The sequence below is a fragment of the Leopardus geoffroyi genome, chromosome B1 (assembly GCF_018350155.1).
Source record: "Leopardus geoffroyi isolate Oge1 chromosome B1, O.geoffroyi_Oge1_pat1.0, whole genome shotgun sequence".
NCBI lineage: Eukaryota > Metazoa > Chordata > Mammalia > Carnivora > Felidae > Leopardus > Leopardus geoffroyi.
This window is the reverse complement of record NC_059327.1, coordinates 185806320-185816396: the sequence shown is the minus strand read 5'-3', so window position 1 is coordinate 185816396 and position 10077 is coordinate 185806320.

The following is a 10077-nucleotide window of genomic DNA, read 5'->3' as shown; positions in this document are numbered from 1 at the left end:
ACAGAGGGTGAGACAGAATCCCAAGCAGGCTCCGCTCTGTGCTGCCAATGCAGAGCCCGACTCGAGGCTCGATCCCACGAACAGTGAGATCATGACCTGAGCTGAAACCAGGAGTGGAACGCTTAACTGACTAAGCCACCCAGGTGTCCCTATACGTTGTTTTAAAAAAAAAAAAGCCAACCGATTCTTCTGGGTGATAAGATGACAGGTCTCTTCTTGCTTTTTTCTTTATCTTCATCTCTATTAAAGTAATCTAATGTTACGGGGCGCCTGGGTGGCGCAGTCGGTTGGGCGTCCGACTTCAGCCAGGTCACGATCTCGCGGTCTGTGAGTTCGAGCCCCGCATCGGGCTCTGGGCTGATGGCTCAGAGCCTGGAGCCTGTTTCCGATTCTGTGTCTCCCTCTGTCTCTGCCCCTCCCCCGTTCATGCTCTGTCTCTCTCTGTCCCAAAAATAAATAAACGTTGAAAAAAAATTTTTTTTAAAAATAAAGTAATCTAATGTTATTTGAAAGGCATTTACACAAAGTAATATATGATTCAGGTTAATAATTATGAAAATGGAGGAAAGCATTAAGAACAGAATTTAAATCATCCAAACTCACCCTACCAGATACGATGGTCATTAGTAACATTTTTTGATGTTTTCCTCCAGTCTTTTTTTAGTTACATCTATTATAATAAAATTGAGTTATATTTTATGTTCAGTTTTGTACTGTTTCTTTTATTTAATAAGATACTCTACGCATTTTCCATGCTATTAAATATTCTTGAAATAATATAATTTGTAATAGCTATATAAAACAGTATATACATGTACATACTATAAATATATATTATCAAAATTATAATGTCAGTAAGTTAAGCACTTACAGCGATCAAGCCCCACACGGGGCTTTATTCGCATTGTCCTATTTTATCCTTCTAATTGGCCCATTAAGTAGTGCTATCATCCCCATTTTTTAGATGAAGAGGCAGAGGTTCAGCCGGGTCACGTATAGAACTGGCCCAAAGTGCCAAGGCTGGTGAGTGGCTAAGCCAGGTCTCAAACTCTCACCTATTGCCCTAACGACTGTATTAAACAGCTACCCGCAACAGTTATCTATCCGATTTCTATGGTTGGATATCGATTACTATAACATTTTCACTATGTTGAATAACACAGCGATGAATATCCTTGTACACACAGCTGTGGTCACGTCTTAGAATTCCTTGCTCAGGGGGACGTTCGGGTGGCTCAGTTCGTGAACCGTCTGACTCTTGATATCAGCTCAGGTCGTGATCTCGTGGTTCCTGCTTGGGGATTCTCCTTCTCTCTCTCCCTCCCTCTCTCCCTGTCTCTCTCAAAATAAATAAACTTAAGAAAAGAAAAGAAAAGAAAAGAAAAGAAAAGAAAAGAAAAGAAAAGAAAAACGAAAACAAAAGAAAAACGAAAAGAAGAAAAGAAGAAAGAAAAGAAAAAAAAGAAAAGAAAAGAAAAGAAAAAAAGAAAATTTCTCAGAGTGGAACTACTGGGCCATCACGACAGAACATCTTTTAGGTCCTTGCAACACTGCCAGACCCTTTTGCAAGCGTGCTGTGGAGCTCTATGCTCCCCCTTCCCAAAGGAAAGGTAACGGAAGAAACTACAAACTGCGACAGTCACAGCCTTTCTGGGTGGAGGGCTGAGCTGGAGTCCACCCCTGCTGTCTTCTGAACGATGGCCCTCAAGTCACTCCTGGCAACGGAGAGTTTTATTGAATTTCCGTGCAATGCCATTATGCTCGGTAAACACAGAGGCAGGCAGAACGGTGACCAAGGGCCCCTATTACACCAGGTACGTGCACATCTTGCTACATGCCTCCTCTCAAATTTCTATTATTTCAAATGTCACATGCACTTTGCCTCAAGCCTTCGCGGCCTTTAATTTTTAAATCCACATGCATTTAATTTATTTATTGGATTTCTATAGGACTTCAGGGGAAATTTAATTCATATACTTCTGGTTCATCTTCGCTTAACTCCTTTGATGGCTTAAAATACTTCTCTGGCTCTCTTAAATTGGGATTTTTTTGTGTGTGTGCAGTTTCTTTCCAGAGGTGGGATGCTGAGGAGGGTGGGGGGGATTCTCGCTGAAAAAATTAAGTACAAAGCTAAGAATGTGATGGCTATGGGTAAGGGCAGTCTCCCAGCCATTCTTTAAAAACAATTTTGCTAGCCAAAAGGTTAGAGACAGATACACATAATTGGTAAAGCAGTCTCCTCTTCCTTGGCCTCATTAGCTTAATTTGGGAGTTCACCATTACTACAGGAATATGCCCAGAAGATCCGAAGTATCTCAAATTAAAAAAAATTCTCATTTAAGGAGCGCCTGGGTGGCGCAGTCGGTTAAGCATCCGACTTCGGCTCAGGCCATGATCTCGCGGTTCGTGAGTTCCAGCCCCGCGTGGGGCTCTGTGCGGACCGCTCAGAGCCCGGAACCTGTGTCAGATTCTGTGTCTCCCTCTCTTTCTCTGCCCCTCCCCAGCTTGTGCGCACACACTCGTGAGTGCACACTCTCAAAAATAATAAATGTAAAAAAAAAAAAATAAAAACAACGTTCTTATTTGGAAAAGGTAATTGGTGATCTCCAAACTCCCCAATCTGTTCTGAGTAAGATAAGTGAGTTGTGATAATTCCAGCCCAGAGAAACCCAAAGGTGGTATTTTCTTAAGTCATTTCAACCTGAAATTGGTACGTGTGTTTTTTTCCATTAGGCTTGTTCTCTATTTTTTTTCATTTTTCTTTTTACTCATTCTGGAAATGTGCAAACATTCAGAAAAAGTCAAAGGAATTGTATGCCCCGCGCCCGTGTCCGTAACACCTGAATCCTACAGTGATCGACCTTTTGCCCTATTTGTTTGATCACATATCAGTCCATCTGTCTGTGCATCTGTCCCGCTCATCTGAGTGTTAGGCAGACTTCAAAGTAAGTTGCAGACATCAGTAAACTTCATTCCTAAACACTGGAGCATGCAAGTCGTTAACGAGAGTTCAATATTTATTTACATCTTTTTTTTCTTTTCCGGGAAAAATGTATGTACGTGACGTGCACGAATCTTATTTATACCATCCGGTGAGTTTTGACTAATATGTGCATCTGAGCAACCCCGATCACGTCAAGATACAGGCATTTTCATTATTACCATGAACTTCCTTTGTGTCCTTTTTTGCAGTTGACTTCTCCCCATCCCTTGTCCCAGACACTGTTCTAATTTCTGTCACTGTATATTTGTTTTGCCTATTCTAGAACCTCACATAAATGGAAGCATACCGTATGAACCATTAGTAAAGTTTCCATGGTCGTCTGTTACTTGTAGGGACAATCTCCTAGCTGCACCCAGAACTATGTGAGGTTGATCTTTCTTGCCTTGTGTTATGCATCGGAATTTCTCAGAAACATATGAAAATGGAAGTGAAGACACCACCCCACTACTGAAAATAATAACGCAATTAATGCTTTGCTAGAACGGTACTCAGTATGCTGTAGCATTATTCCCCTGAATAAATTACCATTCAGTTGGAGAGGCTTGCAAAGGGTATTTTGGGAAGCACATTTTCCCGCTTGAGTTATTATCCTGGCTCACAGAACCACATTGACCTTAGATTCAAGGTGCTATGATTCTGTTGGTCTCACCGTTACTTCAAACACTAGCGTTGGAAGTCAAGACCAAGATGCCACTGTTCTGCTCAGAAGGCCCGTTCACACAGTTGGCCCGTCTACAGAAGGTCTCATCTCCACGGCAGTGGTGTTGAAGGTGGAGCAGGTAATCAGTAGGTGGCGCTCTTCCTCTGAACCATGACCCAGATGCGCCAGCCCACCACCAGCTAGGACCAGAAACTAGAGTGCAGAAAGGCCGGGCCTTCTGAAAGTGACAATAAAAGGGGGGGCGGGGGCGGAGGAGGAGGAGGTTGGAAGCTCTCAGTTTGAAGTTTGCTTAGACGTCCCTTGGCTGGGATCCACCGAGAGCTGTGTTTAACCATTCCCAGGGGCTTTTACCTGGAAGCAGTAGTCTTTTTATTTTTATTATTTTTTTTTAAGTTTATTTATTTATTGGGGGGCGGGGGGAAGGGCAGAGAGAGAGGGAAAGAGAGAATCCCAAGGAGGCTTCGCACCGTCAGCGCCGGGCGGATGCGGGGCTCGAACTCATGAACGGTAAGGTCATGACTTGAGAGGAAATCAAGAGTCCCATGCTTAAGGGACTGAGCCACCCAGGCGCCCATGGAAGGGGTAGTCTTAAGTCTTCCAAGACCAGACGTTACATGAGCCCTATTGAAAAAAGATGCCTGGTACATATCAGTGTTAAGGATCAGTACTCAAACATTCGGGAAAGAAAAATCTGGCAAGGAAATTGGAAGCCTTGATAGAATCTGAGTGTTAATCAGTGATACTGGAATAATTTCACTGGGGAAAAAATAGAATAATTCAATTCTTTATTTTTTTATTCGTTTATTCAGTGTTCAACGTGGGGGAGGGAACGGAGTGTATAATTTGTTAAGAAACTGCTGTTGGAGTCAGGCAAACTTGGGTTTCTACCCGAACCATCCACTGAGTCTCAGTTTTTTTTCATCTGTAAAATGAAAATAATATATTTACATCAGAGAACATTTCATTTCTTGGCTCAATAAATATTTACTGAGCACCTGTTATGTGCCAGGCAGTGTTCCAGAGCTGTGAGTAGAGTGTGAACAAGGCAAGGTCCCTGTGCTCATGGAGCTTTCCAGCAGGCTGTATTTTCTTTTCTTTTTTTTTGGGGGGGGGGTTGTTTGTTTTTAGTTTATTTATTTATTTATTTATTTAAACTTGGTCCCTTTTATTGACATTTTTTAAATTCAAGTGTAATTCATATACGGTGTTATATTAGTTTCAGTTATGTAATGATTCGACAGTTTTGTGTGTTAGCGCTCATTTCCCCCCCACCCACCTCCCCTCTGGCAGCCACCAGTTTGTTCTCTATAGTTAAGAGGTTAAGAGTCTGTTGTTTCATTTGTGTCTTTTCTCTTGGGTTGTTTTGTAGCTTCAATCCACAGACGAGTGACATCAGATGTTTGTCTTTCTCTGACTGACTCATTTTACTTAGCCTCACGCCTTCCAGATCCATCTCACGTTTTTGCAAATGGCAAGATTTCATTCCTTTTCGTGGCTGAGTAATATTCCTTGGCTATTGTAAACAATGCTGCAATAAACATAGGGGTGCATATATCTTTTTGAATTAGCGTTTTCATTTCCTTTGGGTAAGTAACAAGTAGTGGGATGACTGGGTCGCAAGGTAACCCTATTTTAAATTTCTTGAGGAATCTCAAAACCGTTTTCTGCGGTGGCTGCCCCAGCTTGCGTTCCCACCAGCAGCGCACAAGGGTTCTTTTTTTGTCCACATCCTCACCAACACTTGGTATTTCTTGTGTTGTTGCTTGTAGCCATTCTGGCAGGTGTGAGGTGACATCTCATGGTACTTCTGATTGGCATTTCCCTGGTGATGAGTGGTGTTGAGCATCGTTTCCTGTGTCTGTTGGCCATCTGTGTGTCTTCTTGGGAGAAGTGTCTGTTTGTGTCATTTGTGGCAGTTGTATTTTCAAGGATGGCTATGCCAAGCGTATTCCATCCCACGTTCTCTTCGTCTTCATCTTCTCTTTTTTTAACTTAACTTTATTTGTTGAAGTTAATTTTAAGGGTAAACACCCTTAAAAACAATGAAAACAAGCCATGAATAAATGTCTATTTTTTAAACCGCTTTTTTGAGGTATGATTGACATGTAAACAGCTATCCATAGTTAATGTCTGCAACTCCATGAACTTGAGAGTAAGTAAGTGCCCATGAAACCATCACCACCATCAAGGCCATCAATATATCCATCACCTCCCAAAGTTTCTTCCTGCCCCCTTTATCATCATCATCATCGTCGTCATTCTATTTTTTTAAGTGTATTTATTTATTTTGAGAGAGAGTGTGTGTGAGCAGGGGAGTGGCAGAGAGAGAGAGAGAGAGAGAGAGAGAGAGAGAGAGAGAATCCCAAGCAGGCTTCACGCTGTCAGCCTAGAGCCCGATGCAGGGCTTGAACTCACCAACCATGAGATCATGACCTGAGCTGAAACCAAGAGTCAGACGCTTAATGGACTGAGCCACCCAGGGGCCCCTGTTCTTTCTTTCCAAAGTGTGTGTGTGTGTGTGTGTGTGTGTGTGTGTGTGTGTAAGAATATTTAACATAAGGGGCGCCTGGGTGGCTCAGTCAGTTAAACATCTGACTCTTGGTTTTGGCTCAGGTCATCATCTCACAGTTTTGTGGGTTCGAGCCCCACGTTGGGCTCCTCCGTGCTGACGGTGTGGAGCCTGCTTGGGATTCTCTGTCTCCCTCTCTGTCTGCCCCTCCGCCACTTGCACTGTCTCTGTCTCTCTCAAAATAAATAAATAAACTGAAAAAAATTTTTGAAGAATATTTAACATAAGACCTTAGCAAATTTTTAAGTACACAATACGGTGTTATTAGCTATAGACACTATTGTATGGCAGATCGTCAGAATTTATTCATCCTGCGTAACAGAAATGTACCCTTCGACCAATAACTCCCTATTTCCTCCTCCCCTCAGTCCTGGCAACCAGCGTTCTACCCTCTGCTTCTGCGCTTGCCTTTCTGAGATTCCGCATGTAAGTGAGATCATACAATACTTGTCTTTCTGTGTTCACCTTCTTATCTCACTGAGCACAGTATTCTCCAGATCTATCCCTGGTGTCCCCAATGGCAGGATTTTTTTCTTTTTTAGGGTTGAATAATATTCATTGTATGTATATTCTACATTTCCCGTTCCCTTCTTACATTAGGACACTGGCAATCCTCCATAAAGAGATGGGGTCTATGTTCCCTCGCCTTGGGTGGGACAGGCCTGTGATGGGTAGAGGTGACACTGCATAGCTGTGGTCACCCACAGTGGGTCATGACCCACTTCAAGCTGGGTCACAGAAGGTGAGACAGCATTCTCTGGGCCCTCTCTCCAGACAGCCTAATGATCCCAGAGTTGACACAGAAGAAATCCAGTTACATTGTTGCTGCTGTGCTGAAGGGCTCACATGGAGAAACCACACAGAGACAGAAAAATACACCAAAGGAGGCCCAGTTGTTCCTGCCTCCAGCCTTTGATTCTTCCATCTGAGGTCCTAAAAGGTCAGCTGCACCTTGTCAGACTTTCTTAACTTCATCATCTGTGAGCATAAATGGTTCTTTTATGCTACAAATTTTGGGGTGATTTTTTTATGCCACCCTCGTAACTGGAATAAGCTATATGTTAGTTGGGCAGGCAGAAGATACACCAGTGAACAAATAAACAAGATATTGTCAAGCATGGCTACAAGGAACTGATGACAGGGTGCCGTGGCCAGGGAATGGGGAGTGGCACCCCCAGACAGGATAAGGAGATCCTGGCAGAAGAGAAAAACATGTGAGCCTTGGAGCGCTGCAAATATAGAAAGGGGCCAGAATGAATGTTCTGGGGACAGAAGTAACGGCAGGTGCAAAGGCCCTGCGGCAGGCTGAAGCATGGCACATTCAAGGAACTAAAAAAAAAGGCTGGTGCTCCTGGATTATCGCGAAGCAAGGATAACCGTCCAAAGCGAGTCCGAGTAGACAGGGTCACCTTAAACAGGGACATGTAGGCCAGAGCCAAGGGTTTGGATTTTTATCCAGGCAATGGGGAGCCATTGGAAGATTCTTAGCAGCGGTGAGATACGGCTTTATGTACATATTCACAAAATCCTGTTGGCTGCTGTGTGGCAAAAGGTTAGAAGGGTAAGAACTGAAGAGGTTGTAGGCAGCTGCAGCCTCGGTCCAAGAGAGAGCTTATGGCAACCTGGATCAGCTCAGAAGTGGCGGGTATAACAGCAACCATAACACTGCCTATGTGGTTTCTGTGCTCAGGCCTGGTGTCAGGTGCCTTACTTGGATGGTCTGATTCTGTCCTCGCGACAACCCTACGATGGACGTTCTACTGCTTTCCCAGTGAGAGTTCCATCCTCCCATACGTAGTAAGGGGAAGAAGCAGGCTCCTGACCCAGGCAGGGCCACCACAGAATGCCGTTTTCCTGGAGGGGATCCAGTGGGAGGACTCAGGATATCCTCGAAGTGAAGCCGACAGGACTTGCTGGGTTTGAAGGAGGCGAGGAGAGAACCAGGGATGGTGCCTGGGTTGCGGACACGGGCAGTGAGGAGGGAGCTGATGCCCACCTACTGAGACCGCGGAGTCTGGAGAAGAATCCAGGGGGGAGAGGTCTAAGAATGAACAATAATAGTGATGAAACGGATACAACGCAGGCTGATACTTACTGATTTCCTGCCATGCGCAAGCATTCCACGTATACCAACTCATTTAATTTTGCAACAACCTCAAGTAGGAAGGTACCATCGTTTCCTTGTTTTAGAGAGGCTGAACCCACGGGGTCAGGTCATGGTCTCGTGGTTTGTGAGTTCGAGCCCCCGCGTTGGGCTCTGTGCTGACAGCTCAGAGCCTGGAGCCTGCTCTGGATTCTTTGTCTGTCTCCTCCTCTCTCTGCCCCTGCCAGGCTCGGGTTCCGTCTCTCTTTGTCTCTCAATAATAGATGAATGTTAAAAAATAAAAATTTGGAGAGGCTGAACCCGAGGAACGGTGAGGCTGAAACATTTGTCAGAGGTCACAGAGGTGGGACTCAGGCTGGCTGGCTGGCTGCTCTAACCACTGCACTTGCTGCCTCTCATTAACAGAGAAAGGGTTTAGGGGCGCCTGGGTGGCCAAGTCAATGAAAGCATCTGACTTTGGCTCATGTCATGATCTCGCGGTTTGTGGGTTCGAGCCCCCCATCGGGCTCAGTGCTTTGGCCCCTCTGTCTCCCTCGCTCTCTGACCCTCCCCTTCTTCCAATAAAAGAAAAAAAAAAAACAACATTAAAAAAGAGAGACAGAAAGTGGGAAGCAGGAAGCCCAGTGCATAATAAGCGATGAGCTATTCTTATTATTCCAATGTGGTTGACCTTCTCTGGTGTACATGACATTGTGTTACTAAGAAGCAGCCCACGCTCGGTGCCCTCAGGAAAGATGCCATGTCTATGGCAAACCCAGACTCAATGCACGTGGAAGTTTAAATGATTCAAGACAGCCACAGCACAATACAAAGCAGCAATGGAAGAGGGGCCGTGAGGCAGCGTGTGATGAAGTGTTGAAGGAATGGCATATATCTAGCTACGCAGAGTTTTCCAAATATCTGGAGGAATATTAAAGCCTTGTGCCAGGATTATTAACACATGTGCTCGCAACAGGGAGATTCCTTCTCTATAATTCATGCTGCCCTGTCAGGACCCAAACCAAATGTCAAAGATTGGAATAGTGACATTTACACTGTTTTAATTACCCAGCCAGATTAGTGTTTGTGGTCTTGTTAAGCAGTTCCCAAACAAAGCAATGAAATTTAATGTGTCTGCTGTGCGACAAAACTCACCCCCTTTTCTTCCCCTCCCTCCTTCCCTCCCTTCCTTCCTTCTTTCTCTTTTTCTTTCTTCTCTCCCCCTCTCCATCTCCTTCTTTCTTCGGGGAAGCAGTAGGGACAAATTTTTACTAGTATAATCGAGACAAATTCCTTGAAGTTTTGATACAATAAAAATGAAAAACGCAAGCTGCCCTCAACTTTCTTGCTATTTATGACACCATTTTTTTTTCCTTTGCGGTTCCCCAAATGCCAAAGATTCAAAGCAATAAGTCAAGCTATGTTTTGAGGATGTGTTTCACATTTCCTTAAATTAAAAAAAAAAAAACAAAACAAAACACAGAAAATTTAGAAAGAGAGAACATTAAGAAAATTTCACACAATCATACCACTGCAACACAACTGCTGATAATATCTTGGTGTGTTTCCTTACAGGTTTTTATTTTCCCAAGCTTATTTTCCATAGTTGCAATTCTTGTATGCTTATAATTTTGTATCCTGCTTTTATAGGTAAATGTTTATCAGATATGTTTTCCTTTGCTGTTAACTAATCTTCCAAATTTTGCTGGAAGAGTCTTTGGACTGAACATGGAAGTTTCTAAACCACCTAAGTAAACGGC